This window comes from Triturus cristatus, chromosome 3_2 (assembly GCF_964204655.1).
Source record: "Triturus cristatus chromosome 3_2, aTriCri1.1, whole genome shotgun sequence".
Lineage (NCBI taxonomy): Eukaryota > Metazoa > Chordata > Amphibia > Caudata > Salamandridae > Triturus > Triturus cristatus.
The window spans coordinates 1,065,917,911-1,065,936,276 of NC_140584.1; the positions used below are offsets into that span (position 1 = coordinate 1,065,917,911).

The window sequence follows — 18,366 nt, forward strand, 5'->3', positions numbered from 1 at the left end:
GGTGTACCTAAGCCCTGGGTATCACGGAACCTATACTAGGGACTGGTAAGGGTACATCAGTAGCCAATTAGGAAGGCACCAATGTACTTGCCATAGTCCAATTTAGGGACAGCACAGTGACTGGAGTACTGATTAGCAGGATTCCAGTCAGAAAGCAGAATGACTAGGTAAAAGCAGGGGTAACCATGGAAGCAGATCCTACTTTCCTACACAAGGTATTAAAGTAGTTCTCCCTCAGGTGTATTGCAAGGTTTATGAAGTCATGTGCAATATTAGCTTCTAGTTTAAAGAAAATAAAACTTTGGTACAGGATTAGCGAGTCCAGGGAAAGAATGTGCCTGTGCAGTTAAGCCAATAGCATTATCAATCCTAGTTTACACTGGTTCAGTCTGACCAAGTCTATGACACTTTTCAGTCTTAATTCTTTGGTTCAAGTTCAACATAGGCTCTATACCTAGGGCGAGTCATGGAAAATCCAACACGCAGTCAGTGGCATGCCTGAACATTCATGTTATTAAAATTGCTATACGTAACTGCAGTTTGATTCTGCATTGTGATGTATTATTTTATGTGGCAATCAACTGTGCCCAGTGCCCACCTTCAACAGCATTGTGTATAATGCCTTCATAGCTTTCCTGACAACTGAATGGGCCTTCCTATTCTAGCTCTTGCAACACATACTATATCATGCATCCTAAATCCTGGAAAAGCATATGGTACTCTAACGTGCAATATTACAAGGACACTTCTAACTCGTTGTTGCTTGTATAACTGGATTGTACTAATATACTACAGATTTAAACCACCCAAAAAAAAAAAAGCAGTCAGTGGCAGGTCAGGCTGACGTCTGCAGGTCAGTAATCGGTCCGAAGGTCCCATGCAGGTCAGATTGGAGACAGTATAGGGTCACCGGCTATATCCAGCAACTAATCCCCAATGAGGATAGAAACTTTACTGAAAATGTATCTGCTTGAGGTTGAATCTTTCAAGTGGTGTTTGACAATTTTCCCACCAAGATCAATAAAGTCTAACCAGACGTGCTGAGAAGGTGCGAACCACCAATAATGGCACCTGTAACAGTCATGGACTGTAGGCCTGCACACCCAATTTAAAGACGACAATAGCCAGACATGAATTTAACTTTTTATTGCAAAAAAAAAAAAAAGTGTAGCCAAGGAAAGAAGCGCCTCTGGGACCGACGTACCTGAAAGACAAATTGCCAGGGATTACTATAGTCACACTACTTTTAGCTCAACATGAACAGTTAAGTCAAGGGAGAATTCATGCACTAAACAAGCATTTGCAATGCAATAGGTCTCGCATTTAAGAATTTAAGCTATTGGCATTGTACCCAACAATGCCTGCTAACCCTTAAGACAGGTCATTTACAAAGCAAATAGCTCATTCTCTTGTAAATGTGAGACGCTATTATTCTGGGCTGCTTGGAAAGTGCACATGGCGCGCTAAATGACATACCTTGTAACTGAAGTAAACGAGTCCTCAGGAGGTTACAAATGAGGACAAAGCGGTACTAAGGCGAGACTAACAAGCCTATTAACTAATCTGGCCTGCACCATAGTCCTTCGTAAATGCTGGCTTCAATGAAAAACATAGGCGGACAGTAGGCTGGACTTAAAATCACCATGCCTCAGAGCATGCGCTCCCAGGCTCAACCTAAAAACGGTACGAATGGTGAACATTTGTGAAATTACAGGGCCCAAATCCCCCACTCTGGAGAATCTCTGGCGATTACTAAAGACAACTTCTCACTTGTTTAACGTGCCAATGGAAATGCCACTGCATACATTAACAGCAAATTAACACTTCTGGCTCATCATGGTACCCTTGCTCTGCCAAATTTAAATCTTAAGACAAGGCTGCTCCAAATGTGGATAGCGCTCGTCAGGTATCCAGGCAATGGACCATGCTTTGACTCCGCATCCATGGCGAGGCAAAGAATCTGGCAATCAAAAACAACAACCTGGCACAAACTTCGGGCTGAGGAAACTATGATGTTCTGATACTCTTAATGAGGACAGACTACCTCATTCACAAACATTTGTTCACTTTCTCCTGGATATCCAGAACCATGTTAAAAATGTTCCTGAATGCTTGAAAAGCACGTCGTGCCTGCAGTAAGAAAGAAAACTAGAGCAGTGCTTACAAGACTAACCCGTCCAGTGTAAAGCATCCAGTAGTCACAGGAGGCTACAAATGAAGAAAGTAGTACTAAGGAGGGACTAAAACCAATTACCGAATCAGAAACCAGCAATTACGTTGGACAAACTCAGAAGCCAATGACATATGGGCTGAGACTGGCAGGGCTCTCTTCCATACTCCACTACAGCAGATCGCCAAAGTCAGTGCATGCACGCGGGTTCAGGCTAGATCTAAAACCAGTCGTACATGCACTGAGAAAGACCTAAAAATGATATTGCCCAAGGTGAACTACTCTCTCATAAAGTCACTTTAAATTATATCAACACTGGTATCCATGTTACTCCCACAGAAAGGAACACGCTAGTATTGCCAGAATCTATGCTATCACTGCTCAAGGCGTTGACCAGGGTCTGTAGGATATTAACCTCCCAATTCCTGGTCTTCAGCGCACAAAATCTGAATGTTGTGAAGTATACAGTCCTCGTTACTTTGATCAGCTTTTAGCTAAGCTTGGAGAACCTGTCTGATATTATGCATTATTACAAGCCTTGAAATGCTTCTAATTGAATTACATAAACTGGCTATACTCTATGCCAAAGCTGCCACATTCTTGCAATTTGAGTTTGTGATTCAGCACAATAAGTCTCGGCATTAAAAACGAAAGCCAACATGTATTTCATGCTAAATAGCACAAAGTGCTTGATCGAAGTTACATCTATTTTTCGACGTTGGTGTAATTTATGCATAGGCAAACACGAAATCAACAGATTTGCAAATTACATGAAACATACAGAAACCTTAATATAAGCAATTGACAAATTTAGCCTCAGAAAAAGGTTGTCCCGTTCATTGATTTATTTCAGACAGGGATAACAAATCATCACTGGCTCAGTTACACGCAGGCACCATGAGTGACACGAATTTAAATTACAGTGGTGGCCTCACTTCAACAACTGATTGCAATATTTAACAAGGCTCCTTGCAAACAGGTCAGCAAAGGTGTTAACTACCTGCTGAAAAACGCCTCTGATCCTCTCCCATGAAACCTCCGTCACATGACCACCAACACAAGTAGTCTAGAGCCTGAAATTGAAGGGGAAAAGAGTTAGTGGCAAACCAACTAATTTAGGGGCGAAGCCACGCAGATTAGGTTTCACAAAGCAAGTCTCAGTAATTTATTTTCCACATTGATCTTTGACTCAGACAGGGATAACAAATCATCATAGACTGCTTTCTTAAAAACAAGGGTGAGAAAGGACTATCAGGTACTTAACAGTGCACTGGTTATTGTGGGGCGCCCATCTATTTTTTTTTAAACTACTAACATGGCAATCTACAAGTTGATTATCCTTAAAACGCTGGGACTGCTACCTTTCAGGAATTCCCCAGAACTTGTTAAATCAAATAACACCCGACTATATGACTAAGAATTAGAATGTACATTTCACTTAGTTGACCAGAGTGCACTAAACGTCTCACAACCATTATCTGTTCAGGTAGAACACGGAGTACGATAATGTGCGAGCCTCAATTAGAAAAACCAACAGTTTGTCAAGACCAGGAAAAGGCTGGGTGCCATCAAAGGGGACCACCATGTACCTTGCTCCACGATTCGGAGCAGGTGAACAAGGAGGATGTACTTACATGCCCCAGCACAATCTGCCTTTTCAGATGGCCTGAAATCAAACTCCTTGTCGGTAGAACAGACTACTTTGAATTTATATGCGTTACCGTGGCGCTTAAGGATTTTTTTTTACCCATATAGACAGTCAAAATGTAGACTGTAAATTAAATAGATTGATTCTCTTAAGTGCGTGCTAGAATGTCTTTAGACCAGATAGCTAGCAAACTACACCACTATCGACCCTACAGACTTGTTAAAAACACAAAGAATGGCAAAGTGTGCAAATCTGCGGTTACCTGTAAACCTTTTCACTTGCCATAGTTTGCCTGGAAAGTTTTTTTTGCAAAGCTGTTAGAAAAACTGCAAGACCCTTAAGCATGGCTAAAAATATTAATTCCTGAGCAATATGACAGTGTGTAGATCAGTGTCAATTGTGACATTCCCCAGCTGTACAGCAAGGGAACCTTGCCAGTTTATAAATTAAAAAAAAACATAACTGGAATCATCAAATCTACTTTACACGTTCCCTCCCCACCCCCCCCCCCCCCACCACCCCCTAAAAGCCTCAACTCAATAGGGTGAGGAGAGGTCACGCTACAGCCTTCTAACACTTCCGACAGAAGTAGGGGGCAGTAGAATGATCTGTAAACACTGCACTGAATTCAGTTCAAGCCAACGGTATAATCAAAGTACCAACTTCTCACTGCTATTAAACGTTGGCCAGCGTCAGAGGGTCCAACCCGTAAGGCCGGTCTCCCCCACGCGAACTGAGCGCGTCCAACAGTTTGATACGAAAAGCTGCCATACCACTGGGTTTCGTACACTTACTCGTGTGTGAGGCTGAACCTGGACCAGAAGGATGCTATCGGATGCTGCCACATACAGATTCCGGATACGCCACGAGGACCCACGTCCAGCCTAATGTTTGTTTTGTTTCCAAATGAGCAAGAGGCCGCCATTGTCCCGCGGCGCACGTACTGCCTGCAGTAGGAAGAAAGAAAAGTGTTTGGAAACTAATAAACGTACCATGTAACAGAAATAGAGGGGCCAGTTGCCAAAGGGAGGCTACAAATTAACACAAGGCGGTAGTAAGGAGGGACAAACAAGTCAATTACTGAATCGGAAGCCTGCAATGAGGAAGGACAAACAGAAGCCAATGACAATATGGGAGGGGAGCAGGCAGGGCTTCTCTCCCGTACTGAACTACAATAGATCGCTAGAGCAGCGCATGCGGACTGGCTCAGGCTGGACCTAAAAAATGCTGCATGCCAAATATAGTGGCACCAACACTTCACAAGTGCAAATACAATCATTACACCCCACATCTAAGAAAGCACAAGCATTTGTATGATCTTGCAAGGGCATACTAAAAGTAATAGCTCTATGCAATTAGGTATCAATCTAAAGCAATTGTCGCCAATATGCCATTTCCCCAGAGCCAAGATGTCTCCTCTGGAATAGACCACAGTGCACACGGGTGCCCACGGTATCCTGCAGAGGATTTTTATCTTTGGTCATAGCGTGAAGCGCTACGGGTTGTACAGCCACATAAGCACTCTTTGAAATGACCAAGTTTAACAGAACTAAGGAGGGTGGGGTGGGAATAGAGACTCACCTTCGTCAGAGTGGTGTGGTCCACTTTGCATTGTATCATGAACGCCATTCATCTAAGGAGGGCACACCAGCTTATTTCAGTCCTTAAGAAAAAAAAAAAGTGGATTAGCTAAAGCATGCAACAGATCAGTTTGAAATCAGCACCTTAACGCAGGCTGTTACTCGGTTCCAAAGTGTGCAACAGCAAACTAATGCTACTTGCGTAGCCAAGAGAAGTCTGCTGTATCCTTTGCTATATGGTCATGTCCACGGCAGATCTGAAACAGCACATTCAAACAGCCTTGGTAATGACCGAAGATGTCATAATCTATCTTTTTGCTGGAAATCGTTCAGATACTACCACAAAGGCAAACCCCAGTCCTAGGTCGGAGTAGGCCCGTGGTCTCCAAACTGTAGGGTAGTGAAATGCTATGTGAAGAGGGGCACCATGTCCCAGCTGCTATGGAGCAATATCGGATTGAAGGGTGTTTCAGGAAGGGGTGGGTAAGGCCTTGGCAGTGCAGAGGAGTCGGCAAAGTGGGTGGCCTACAGTGAGTAACTGGAGGTGAGCTCAGACAGGACATTACGGCAGACAAGGGCAATATAAAAGCAGAGGATGTCACTGGTAAGAGACGGGCAGCCATAGGAAGGCAAAGACTAGGGAGGTGGACATTAACAAGAAGCATCACAGGTGGTAGGCAGCGATGAAGAACATGGTCGGCGTCATTGCCCTGTCACAGGGACCATGAGCAATTGGGGTAAAGAAACATGCTAAATACAAGATCTATATTTAATCATAACAAAAACAAGCCCAATTGTGTATTATGTTCGTCCAATTTGTATAGCGCAACAGCTGCCTCAGCAAAGAGGCGTCCCGGCGCTTACTAGACTAAACACTAGAGCCTAGGCCACAGGGAAGAGATGTTTATTGCCTTCCTAAACGTCAGGTAATTCTCCAGGCTGCGGATGTGTAGGGGAGAGCGTTGCAAAGCTTTGCCGCTAGACAGTGGAAAGAACGTCCCAACACGCAAGCGTTTTACCTGTGGAACAAGAGCAAGGCATGACCCCATAGAGCGCAGATTGCACGTAGGTGTATATGGCACCAATACATTGGTTAGGATACACTGGGAGGAAAGTTTCAGGATTTTAACAAGCATTTACAATGCAACGGTCTCGGCATTGTTAAAGTTAGAGCTATTGGCATTGCTCATGACAATGCCGTTTCTTTAAATGTTTTAAAAACAAAAACATAAACAAAAATAATGTCATGAGCAATGGCAATAGCTCTAACTTTACCAATGCCGAGACCATTGCATTGTAAATGCTTGTTAAAAGTAATTGTCTCTGGGTTGAGTTGGAATTCACTGCACATTTTTTCCTAACCCTGAAGATAAGGGTAATTGTATTGTCATTGGGTATGGGGGTTAAACCGCGTGTACCCCACAGGCCCAGCCAGGGAGTCTCCTTTCTGACCCTCCACCGTCCCCCTCCCGCTGCATGCTAAACGTGCATGGGGCTGTTAGCTCAGCAATGCGATGCGTTTGTTCCAGGGGCTCTGCACACACAAAAGACAATGAGGGGCTCATTAGTCAGTGGGCGCAGATTACCCTGCTGTGCTCACTCTAATCTCCCCTCGGGAGTGCCCCCTCCCCACCCAGTACTCACTAGTGATTTACAAACACCTGACCCGAGCAGTGCCCCTTCTATTCCGAACTTTGCATCTTCTGTCGCACACGCGCTCTAACTTAACTTTTTGCAGTGCCCGGACTTTTGCCCCCTGTTAGTCTCCAAGGATGGTCTAAAAAGCGTTGACGAGATAGGAGTCTCTGTAGCCCCTGCGACTTAAACGTTGCTGGAAAGGCCATCGAAGGCATTAAAACGTGGGGCAGCTTTGAACGGGCTGGAAAAGACCTCGTCCTTGAGTCAACATGGACACCAAATGTCAATTCGGAGCAGTGACAGTTGGGTGAAATACAGGGGAGTAGTTACCAGTAATGCAGCAGGTGCAGTAGCACAGGGGCCCAGAGTCCTGGGGGCTCACTGAACGCTGCTGTATTTTAATAGCCCAAGTGCAGCCAAGGGGGACATTCTCCTTGCTTGCACCAGGTTTCCATGGCATCCTTGCTACACAATTGGTGACCAGTGTGTATGAACTGGGGCAGCCTTGCAGGCGCTGTGTGCACCGACCACTGTAATGCTGGCTGGCATCAACCGCATTAAATCCAGGAGACATCTAACGGACATCACGCCCTTCTTTACTTTAAAAAAAAGTTTGCTTTTTATAGACTGTTTACATTCAGCACAGTTCCCAAGAATAGACTGGCCTAAGCAGTGCTTTCACCGCTGCTCCTCTTATTCACCGCTGCTCCTAAATTCTATTTCTTTCACCCCTCAGAGGCGCTGCCGGCCATTTAAATAGGCGATGGGTGTGTAAATATAAGTGATTATCGCAGCATGGGCAGCGCATTGTTCGGGGAGTTCAGACCATCAGCCGCAGAAAGGATTCCTCCAGTGAATGTCGTCCGAGCAGCCAGAGAGTCTGTGCAGGGCCCAGGGAGGCCTATTTAAGGGACAGCCCGGCGCGCCGCGGCCATTTCACCCCTCTGTGCCGCGCCATGTGGGACGCTCGCCCTTTGCTGTCTGCTCTCTCTCCTCCAGGAGGGCCGGACCCTGCCACTCTACCCCAGGCACAGGGTGTCCGCCCGGCACTGGGCCGCGGGAATGTCCGAGGATGGGGGTTTCGGCGTGGACTACAATGACCTCGGCAGGGCGGACCCCCGGCTTCAGTGCCTGCACATGCGCCAGCCCTGGAGCAGCAGGCACCACAAGTTGGCCGCGCTGGAGGACAGCGCCCCCTTGGGACCCCCCAGGCCCGTCTTTCCCCACCAGCATCTCTTCCAGTACATCAAGCGGATTTACAGCTGCTGTAAGCTGGGCTTCCCCTGCAGGAAAATCAAGGGTCTCCAGGGACGAGTACTACTGGGTAAGTGTCACTGTCTACAGTTAGACTCCCACTTTACTCCCTGACTGGTTAACAATCGCACAGGCAGATGGCATTTATTTACATTGAGATAGAGGAAGAGGTTAAACGCTGCATATCGCGGTAGCCTCGGAGCGCATTTATCGGCCTGTGTCCCGAGACGTACATTGCTAATTTAAAATTCCCTAAAAAAAGAGTTAATACTTAAACTCCCCATAAATAGCAGAACGTCCCCAAGTTTCATTCGCACAATTTCTTCAAGGGTTGCCGGAATGTTTATTTCGTTGAATTCTTCATAGGACCACTGGCCTCGCTGAATTCGGATTCGGGGGCGTGTTTTGCTGTTGTCTCCTCCTTGAGACTTCTCGCAAAAAACACGCCCCCCCGATCCGAAAAGGACGGGGCCTAATATCGGAGTGACTGACCTCTTCTCCAGTGGCTGGCCAGCATTTACGAGGCCAGCCAATGGAGAACAGGGGAGAAGAGGGGCGGGTTCAAGCCCCTCTTCTCCAAGTCATTAAATCTCCGACTTCCGGTTCTGCCTTTTGGCAGACCGGTAGTACTCGACCTAAAAACCAGGCAAAGAGCTTTAAATTCTATGTGCTTGGCCACAGGCAGCCATGTAGATGCCTGATTGCACCCGAGATGGGGAGTCTTCTCACAAGTCCCAAAAGACCTCTGGCTGCTACATTTGGGACCTTTTGTAGGTGCATAACCTAAGCTTTATTCGCCCAAGAAAAGAGTTAGCATAATCAAGCCTAGACAGTATGGCCACCTGGACAATCAGTTATCTAGTAGATGGATCAAAATAGCCAAGAAGGGGGGGGTCAGTCTTTGTAGACTAAAGCAAGTGCCTGCCAATTTCTTTGTGCGGTCCTGAAAACTGAGGGTTGAATCCATTTATTCCCTAGGTTTTTCACTGCCGCCTTGGGGAAAGGAGCTCTCCCAAGGGTGTTGGGCCACCAGCTCTCGCTCCAGAGTTTGATGTTTCCCCACCAACACCTGATTTATTAGCATTAAGCTAGAGGCAACTGGCAGTTACCCACTCAGACCGCTGCCAGCCTGCACCTAAAATTAGCGGCATTCTGCGTAGAATCAGAGAACCACCACCAACTGCATGTCGTCGGCATAAGAATGTAGAGACCCCTGTCCCTAGCCATCACTGCCAGAGGTTGAACGTACAGGTTAAAAGAGTACGGGGCTCAGGACAGAGCCCTGTGGCACACCCTGGCCGACAGACTAAATACAGGAGAGAAAAGGCGGAGCAGACACCTGGAAAGTTTAGACGTAATCACAGAAACTGCTGGATATTTCCTATGTTTGAAATCATTAAGTATTTTAAAAATGCATTTAGTAGGATTACTGATAGACTGGATCTCTTTAGCAAAGTACCTGTATAGCCCGATGGTACCTTTTATTGCCGTCTGATATCTTAGCAGGCAGATCATACTCCCTTCTCCATGCCCGTTCCAACTTTACAGGCTTTATGCATAGCAGCCAGGCTGTCGGAAAACAGGATTGGCATGAGAAGTACGGCACTTGAGACCAGTTGGCTGGGATAAAAGAATACAGTACATGGAGGATCCAGTTGCAAAAGATTTTATAAGCTGCAACTGGATCGAGGCAGCTTGGGCAATTTAAAGCGAGAAGAGCGTGGAATTGCTCAAGAGTCACTTTACGCCATGGACGTTTAAATTAAGAGATGTTGGGTACCCTTAGTAGGGGGTACCGGAGCAAGGAGGGACAGATCAAAAAATAACCAGAACAGACTGGGCTAGGAGGACTCGCAATTATATTATGGAAGGTTAGAAGAGATGGGTTCTAGTAAGTGGCCGGCAGCATGGGTGGGACCAGAAACTAGTTGATAAAGTTGAAAATGCTGCCAGGTCTGCGAGAAAACTGCTGATTTCAATCCGTGCATATTGGATAAATATGTACATATGTCTCAATGCAGTTCATTCTGGTACAAAATTATATTTTATTCTTGGTTATTCACCGTTTTAATTTCTTATTTTTCTTTTTGCTATTTTGAGGTTGAGATTTCTATACACATAGTTCGTATTTGCAATTCACAACCACATATGTACGCAATACATACACAGAATATACATAACACATTACAGTGCTATACAAAACTCAAATATAAAACTAGGAAGTTCCTATGCGGACAAGGAATTTCAAAGGCTGGCGCCCCCCCGGGTGGTATTAACAAATTTCAGAGGAAAACACAATTTAAACCAGTCTCCCCAGGCCTTGAAATGTATGGTGCCCAAGCCAGATCCGCTGCAATATACGGCGCAGAACTCTGGGGTCATACCTGTGCAACGACCCTTTCCAAGGTAGAACATACATTAGAAACTTGCTAGGGCTCCCCCAGAGCACCCCGCTTATACCCCTGAGATTCGATTTAGGTCTAGAGCCCATTTCTGAACTCTTATCGAGTCGACCTCTCCTGTATTGGAGAAGGCTGTGGACGGCACCCGAGCTCGAAGACTTTAGAGCCGAGTTTGCTGCAATTTGGGTTCAGCTGAAGAGTAGAAACATACCCTGGCTATCCCATATTAAAACTGTATTATATCAGATAGGCCTCCCCCAATTATGGGAGACCCCCGAGGAAATCTGTGTAGTGGTACAGAGAACAGAGCTGTTGGCTCTATTTAGACAGCATAATTTAGCTCTGTTACACTGCTTACCACCCAAGGGCAGGTTGACCATAGAGTTTTTACAAATAAAATTGGTGCCGAGTAGGGAGGAGTTTCTAGATTTGATCCAACCCCCTATGGCAAAAAAGCTGTATATCAAATTCAGGCACGGTTGCCTTCCAATCGGGGAACTGACCTGTAAATGGGCGGGAAGAGATGTGGGGATTTGCCCAGTGTGCAATGAAACTAAAGAAGATTTACCACATGTTCTATTCTTCTGTCCTGCCTACAAGGGAATACGCAGATCTTGGCTTGTGCCACTGCAGAAATCTGGGACTAAAAAAAAAATGTGCCCAAGCCTGTAGGATACTACGTTATGATACCTCACCTCCCATCGTGTTCTGTCTCTCGCTTTTTATATAGTATGTGGCGAAGGAGGTCCGCACTGACTAATTAATTCACTGACTGTTTTTAACCCAGATGAATTAAATAGCTGATTATATTCTGCATGATAACCTTTGTTTAATAACTATTTCTTTAGCTATTTATGTATTTTATTCTGTACGTAAATATTTTATCTGTGCTTTTATGGTCATCGACCGAAATAAAGTTATCAAGCAAGCTAATCAAAACGTTTACCTGAACTGTCAAATATGATCTGTTAGTCACATCGGCCACGCCTCCACTGCTCCCTGAAAAGAAATAAAACAAAGTGAACGGACGCAACATAAGATGTTAGATTAACACATTAAGTATTTGTATCAGCAGAAATACCAGGATTACAAGCAGAGGCGGCCTGTAAACCAACGATGCCACATGCCGAGTTAATCTAGCACCGACTTATGAACACCGCACCAGGAAACAGCTGGTGTGTGCAGATACCATGCAGTGCATAAAGGTCAAGAGGTCGGGTGGACACTTACCTCCAGTCAGGAGAGTCAACTCCATGGAAGGTAAGACTCCAGTAGGCTCCCTGGTCTCCTACAAGGGGGAGAAGAGAAAAATCCTCATGTTCCACCAATCAGGACGCATTACTAAGTGCCACGCCAGCTAGCAGTTCCGCTCAGAACACCATTTCAGTTCATCTTACAAGTCACACAGCAGTTGAACAGTTTCATCATCGGAACCGCAGTTGGAAATAGTTTTGCGCAAGTCATGCAGTACATATGTAACTTGGGTGCGAGGCTCTGGAACCCAAGACTTCAGTTTCTATCAAGCAGGCAGCACTTAGTGGCTGGCATGATTCACAGCATTACTTTGTCACAGAACTTAACATGCTGCTCTGGTCATTGCGACATAAAGAGGCATGTTAGAGGGAAAGGCCTACACCTCAAGATAAACCCCAGTTTAGTTTACTTCAATGTTTATTCCTCCAGTTTAACGAAGCAAGGGGGATGCCTGCGAAAGTCCACAAATAAACGTGCTTGCGCTAAATTAAGACGAGCGGCAAGGCTTTTGTCATAGGGCTGTCAACGGTAATAAATCAGAACAAAGTATCTCCACTGATCGGTGAAGTCTTATTTACTCATGCAGGTTGAGGGGGTTTCTGTAGAGCACGATTATGTACATAGGCGACTAGGATAAATTTGAAATGAGCGCAACACATTTTTGGGGTGAAATCCCTCTCCATGACCCGAGCAGCCGTGTGCAGATCCGGGCTGGTCCCCTCTACCCACCCCTAAAGAGCAGGTAGAAACCAGTGCCAACGGTGCTAGAGCTGCAGGGGACCCATCCCCACTCCTTCCAAAGCAGTCTACGAAACAATCATCCTTTCCTTAATAGGTTAATACAGGAGGGGTACTAAGGGGAACTAACTTCATGTGGACGTGATTTAGGGAGGCCACGTACTATGCTTAGCTGTAACCTGCACTGATGTGCAAGTGACCGAGGCTGGGTTCATTTTGGGGACGAAGGAGGTGGCTCCAACAAGTATTCCGAAACAAGATAGTAGTCAGTTTAGCGTTCACCAACCACACTAAGGCCCAGGTGAGTAGTACAGAGACAGTCAAGACTTGTAATGCGGGTTATTGAAAGTTACCTTATGGGATGCAGGCTGGAGTACCGTCTGCACGCTTCAAGACACCTGTTGAAACAGACAGGAGACAGTTTAGCAAGCAGAGCCCAAGAATCAGCCACGCCACAAATTAACCGGGATTACAGATCATCGTTCAGAAAGGCTTTTATCACTCACTTCTTCAGAGCAGTTGAACATTTGCCATTCATCATGACATGTAGCAAAGCCCGGACTGCTGGCCTTGGCAGAAATGGAAATCCGTACCGAGAGCGCTTTATCACGGCTTTAATACTAGCAAAGTCGGAACTGCACCCACGTATTTAAATCGTTAACTAAGGCTGGACCAAGCTGGGTATGGTCATTCAAATCCGCGACATAAAAGCAAGTCTTGTTCAGTGCCCTTTTTTAGGGGCTAGATTCACATTTAAGTGCGAGAGGTTCCCCCAGGGGTTTGAACACTCTTGCTCGAATCCGACCCTTCAGTGGCCTTACGTGGCAGACGTGCCCTAGGAGTCCATATAGATTGGACTACGCTCGCTGCGGCTACTTACATCTCATGGAGTGCCCAATCTGCCTTAACTGTAATACGGCATAACATAAGGGGGCATTGAAATAAAACTCAAATATGAGCGCTCAGTTCCAATGTTCACGTACCCTTTCAACATGCCTGGAAGTAGCTTTCGCCAGCTGCATCTTTAAAAAAAAAAATACAAAATTTGAATTAATGCAAACTGCGCAAAATAAGGTCTCGTCAGCAACAGATCATACCAGTATGCTCAACACTTCAAGCACGGCCTGCAGCCGCATGCTCCATTATTGAAGCGATCAGTTAAAGGCTACATGAGTGATACGGTGAAACAATACAGCGTGTACCAGCAGAAATACCAGGTTCGACAAACACGAGAGGCCTGCAAACCAACGATGCCAGATGCTGGGGTACTGTAGCACCGATCAATGAACACCGCACCAGGAAGAGGCTGGTGTGTGCAGATACCATTCGGTGCAGCATTTCAGTCTATAGTATAGTGAATGTAGCAACAGCAGCTCACCTCCAGGGGGTGCTAGCCCACGGCGGAGACTGTTCAGAGCATGGTTAGATCTTCAGCGGTACTGCAAGAAACCTGCACAAAAGAAAAGGTGGTTTGTAACTTCACACAGCCATGCTTTTACAGCGCTAAACTAGCCAAAAAGAGGCTAGTGACCCGGTTTTACAATGCGAGACATACACCAGTTACACAGGGAAGTAAAACCTAGTGACGTAAAGAATGGATTTACTGTGGTTCACCAGATCTCTTCAAAAGAGATGACGCCGAACCTTGTGTGGATTACATGCAGTTGGACATGTGGCTGCACACGGGCAAGTTAAAATAAAACTAATCTGCAAGGAAAAATGTTTTGTGGATTTTTTTCAGCCCACCAAGCCTAAGTTAGACCAGTGGGTAAAGCGAACCACAAGTTTCTCTATGAGGCATTTCCAACGACATGAACCTACAGTGGAAGTTCCATCGGGATAGACCTCAACGCTACATTTCTATAACAAGTTTGTTTCAGCCCTCCTTGACAGAGCCCGAGAAAAGGACACGGAAAACGAATGCGAGTTTTCCCACAAACTAGGGCACAGTCAGCGACTATGGAACAGATGGGCATATCTAATGTTAACTTCGTCATACCATTCCATCACTCAGGCTAGGCAGATCAGTGCGTGTCACATAAACCACTCGTCATAGTCCGCATTGACGCAACGGTGCACCCCCAATTCGGAGTACCAAAATAAAATCTGGCCAATCGCACTGAAACTGGGGAACCTTGAAACGCACCAAGGTATGCGAATAAGTAGGTTAACACTAGCGACACTGACATTAACTTTGATAGGTTACAGTGGATATTCATTCCCACTTCAAATTGGGAAGAATCGATCTAACTACAAAGGTAGGTGAAAGTGATGTTTAAAAAGTTGTACGGAACATTATACAGATAGCATAGTACCAAGAAATAAATGGCTTCAAGGAAACTTACCAGCAAGTAATGGTCATCCAGGGTCAACAAAAAATGTTACTGGTCCTAAAACACAAAAGAGTCTTATCACTTTACATCCACAAAACTCCTAAAGTAAGATATCCGACGACACAAACAACTTCAGCAAGAGGAGGTTACCAAGCAATTTGTCCCTTCTTACAAGTAACACAACTTCTACAGAGTAAACAGCTGTGGGTTGCAAAAGAAGAATTTCCTCTAAGCACTTATGAAGATTGGCTTTTGCCCATGTGTAAGCAAAACCTATCAAGTGCTTCTAAGCAACAAAAAAAAACGCAGCTAAAAAGCCTTTGCTTTAGTTTACTTACTGTTTAACAGCCAATTAAACTGCGACACATCTTGGACAGACATCATGGGACTACAAAGAAAAGACACTTGTTCAGTATATAGTTTAAGTTTAATTTCCTACAATTTGCGCTCTAAAAACAAAATTCACACAAAGTGAGAATGCTAAATCATTTTAATACTTAAGAGTAAGGCAGAGTGTCTAAATAAAAATGACTTGAGATGTTGAGTTGTCATGTGCCAGGTCTCATTGTCATCACTGTCATGGTGCATACAGAGATGGAAGCAAAACCTGTAAATTGATCTAGCCACAATGAGTTCTTACACCATAGAAAGACTATGGCGTGTTAAACAAAAAGTGGCATTTCAAACATGCCAAATGGGGTACTTTTTTCAGAACGTTCACAGAACTTTGTGACACCAGCAGCGTTACACACGATTATATATGTAACGCACTTGCCACATATCCATCTGCATAACTGCGCGCACAACTAAACCGGATCAAGCAACAAGTGTCAAATGCGGTACTGCATTGTCACATTATGCAAACACTAACTAACTGGTTTTCTTTCTGTAGCAGTAAATGTCGCATAATTTCTAGTGGATCTGAAATGACCGGCACACCCAGTTGCCAACTATGTTGGGCTAGCATAAAGTATTATAAATTAGCGTACAATTTAATGGGTATCCTTTATGCGTGGTGAGCGAAATGAAATCTACCAAGCGACCTTTATACCCATTTGAATTTCACTACCCGGGTTGCAAAACAGCTCGAAAGAGTTAATGGACTCTAGCCAGTGTTTTATCAACTCCCACATCTACTCATTTTAGTTTTGTAAGTGCTGAACCGATTATAGACTCGAACTGCGTCTAAGGTTTCGACCTTAGAAAGGATTAGATGCCGAGTAGGCTTTAACAAGACTAACATGCAACTTGCTAGATAGGTACCCTAACACGTTGTATAGGCTAAACTGTACGTCGCTATTACTTCGGCATAGTTTAGAGTTATGCAGTTTTGCTTAAAGCTGTACGTTTACTGCAAACCATACGCTGCGCGCCTGTCTCACACTACCATCACATTGCGAAGTGCTGCGTCGCATAACAGGATGACCGCACCTCTGTGGCCCATCAGTCACAGCATCTAAACACTTTCCACAGAAGATCAAAACAAACATATCGATACGTGCTGCAATACATAGTTTCTAAAGACCAAAGACGTCAAGTCAACAATAACGTAGTGCCAATTTCATCATGGTGCTGCGTTTATTGTACCCAGTTGGAAGCCATTTGCCGACTTTAAAGGTCACCAAGGGAAGAACCTAACCTAGACACCAATACCACCGAGAAGGCAAATAACCCCGATTAGGAAGTTGAAGCGGTAGCACATCTTATATACTTTAAAACTGGCCACGAGATTTTAGTAGGCAAGTTTGGAGCTCCAGTTATTGGTAGCTCGACAGCGTTCGTATGCAAACGACCGCGACTGTTCGCAAATATAGCAGCTCGTACGCTAACTGGCGATATGTTTGACTTTATACTTCGATCACATTACCCATAACGCTAAAAATTAATACATTTGATAAATGTTTCGCTACGACTGACTAAATTCGTGCAATAAGGATTTTAATAACTATTTTACCGGAGAACCTTTCCAGTAGTACAACAAAACAGTGCTCAGTAAATTAAGACCCTCACGGTCAAGAGAGTACACAAGACTAGCCAGGATACTTCCTTCCACGAGTCAACGCAGTAACACGCACCACCCCCACACTTAAAGAAACGAAGACAGTCGATGAAGACGAGGTAACCTACAGACTATGCTTGTCTAACTATGTTCAGCAGACACCTGCTAGGCCTCGAAGCTAAACCGCTCCAACCACACTACGCTGCTTCCAAAACCTTACCATTTCTCCGACGAGAGAAAATGAAACAGGCCTGAAAGGAAATCGTGGCGGATATTTATACAGCAGAAAGAGGGCAGGTCTTGCGCGCACGTCGAACGTCATTACGTTTTGAAAGAATTGTCTGACGACACACGCACAGGATTATTCTGCAGCACAGCGAGGCTTTTTTTCCCCCAACGTTCTAGTCTTCGACGTTTTGTAAAATGAAAATATGTGAACACATGCATTTAATTATATATTTAATTATATTGCGTGAACAGTCTCGAGTCAGTGTAACTCACAAACTACTGCCAAACCACTCATGTCCTACCTCGTGCCTCTTAAGGTCTATCATGTTGGGTGAGGAAACAGAGAGGAGTCCTGTCCCAAAATATAACGTAAACTTTGCACGTATTGTTGTTTCCACGTCCCGCAGTGTAAAGCTGGAACGATGGCTTCACTTAGGTAAATCTGGACGCCATCTTTGTCTAGTAAATATTTTCTTAGTCAAAAAATTGGCGCACACACACACACACACACACACACACACACACACACACACACACACACACACACACACACACACACACACACACACACACACACACACACACACACACACACACACACACACACACACACACACACACACACACACACACACACACACACACACACACACACACACACACACACACACACACACACACACACACACACACACACACACACACACACACACACACACACACACACACACACACACACACACACACACACACACACACACACACACACACACACACACACACACACACACACACACACACACACACACACACACACACACACACACACACACACACACACACACACACACACACACGTGTTACCATCCTTGTGGGGACTATGTGTGAACACCTGCCTTGTGGGGACTAACCTTTCTGAATGTTTTTACAACAGACAAATAACAGAAAAATGTTAAGAAAAAATTCATGATACAGGATCCTGCTTCAAATTTGCAAATATATTGTTATTTAATCATACGCACAGCACCATCCTTGTGGGGACTTGAACAAGTGCTACCATCCTTGTGGGGACCTAGTCCGTAACACTATTTGTGATTGAATTCAGTCGAGGGCACATGGCTA

At 44.9% G+C, this 18,366-nt stretch overlaps 1 long non-coding RNA gene and 6 other non-coding genes across 8 annotated transcripts; all 7 read right to left on the reverse strand.

The window, feature by feature from the left end:
• Positions 1–1,131: 1,131 nt before the first annotated feature.
• On the reverse strand, positions 1,132–17,813 carry LOC146859125 (uncharacterized). Of its 2 annotated transcripts, none has more exons than XR_014980065.1 (12): positions 17,547–17,813; positions 15,356–15,405; positions 15,030–15,074; positions 14,063–14,134; positions 13,668–13,706; positions 13,038–13,082; positions 11,923–11,980; positions 11,639–11,691; positions 5,400–5,481; positions 4,613–4,765; positions 3,171–3,243; positions 1,132–1,204 (listed from the first exon to the last, which is right to left on the reverse strand). It is a non-coding gene; the product is annotated as an uncharacterized LOC146859125 (long non-coding RNA). The 2 variants fall into 2 exon arrangements; XR_014980064.1 differs by lacking the exon at positions 17,547–17,813 and adding an exon at positions 17,237–17,282.
• On the reverse strand, positions 11,754–11,892 carry LOC146859126 (small nucleolar RNA SNORA8). Its single transcript, XR_014980380.1, has one exon. It is a non-coding gene; the product is annotated as a small nucleolar RNA SNORA8 (small nucleolar RNA).
• On the reverse strand, positions 13,161–13,232 carry LOC146859127 (small nucleolar RNA Z40). The gene has a single exon (XR_014980368.1). It is a non-coding gene; the product is annotated as a small nucleolar RNA Z40 (small nucleolar RNA).
• LOC146859128 (small nucleolar RNA SNORA8) lies at positions 13,879–14,018 on the reverse strand. Its single transcript, XR_014980379.1, has one exon. It is a non-coding gene; the product is annotated as a small nucleolar RNA SNORA8 (small nucleolar RNA).
• Positions 14,402–14,535, reverse strand: LOC146859129 (small nucleolar RNA SNORA18). The gene has a single exon (XR_014980378.1). It is a non-coding gene; the product is annotated as a small nucleolar RNA SNORA18 (small nucleolar RNA).
• On the reverse strand, positions 15,175–15,302 carry LOC146859130 (small nucleolar RNA SNORA40). The gene has a single exon (XR_014980401.1). It is a non-coding gene; the product is annotated as a small nucleolar RNA SNORA40 (small nucleolar RNA).
• LOC146859131 (small nucleolar RNA SNORA1) lies at positions 15,566–15,696 on the reverse strand. The gene has a single exon (XR_014980375.1). It is a non-coding gene; the product is annotated as a small nucleolar RNA SNORA1 (small nucleolar RNA).
• Positions 17,814–18,366: the final 553 nt, after the last annotated feature.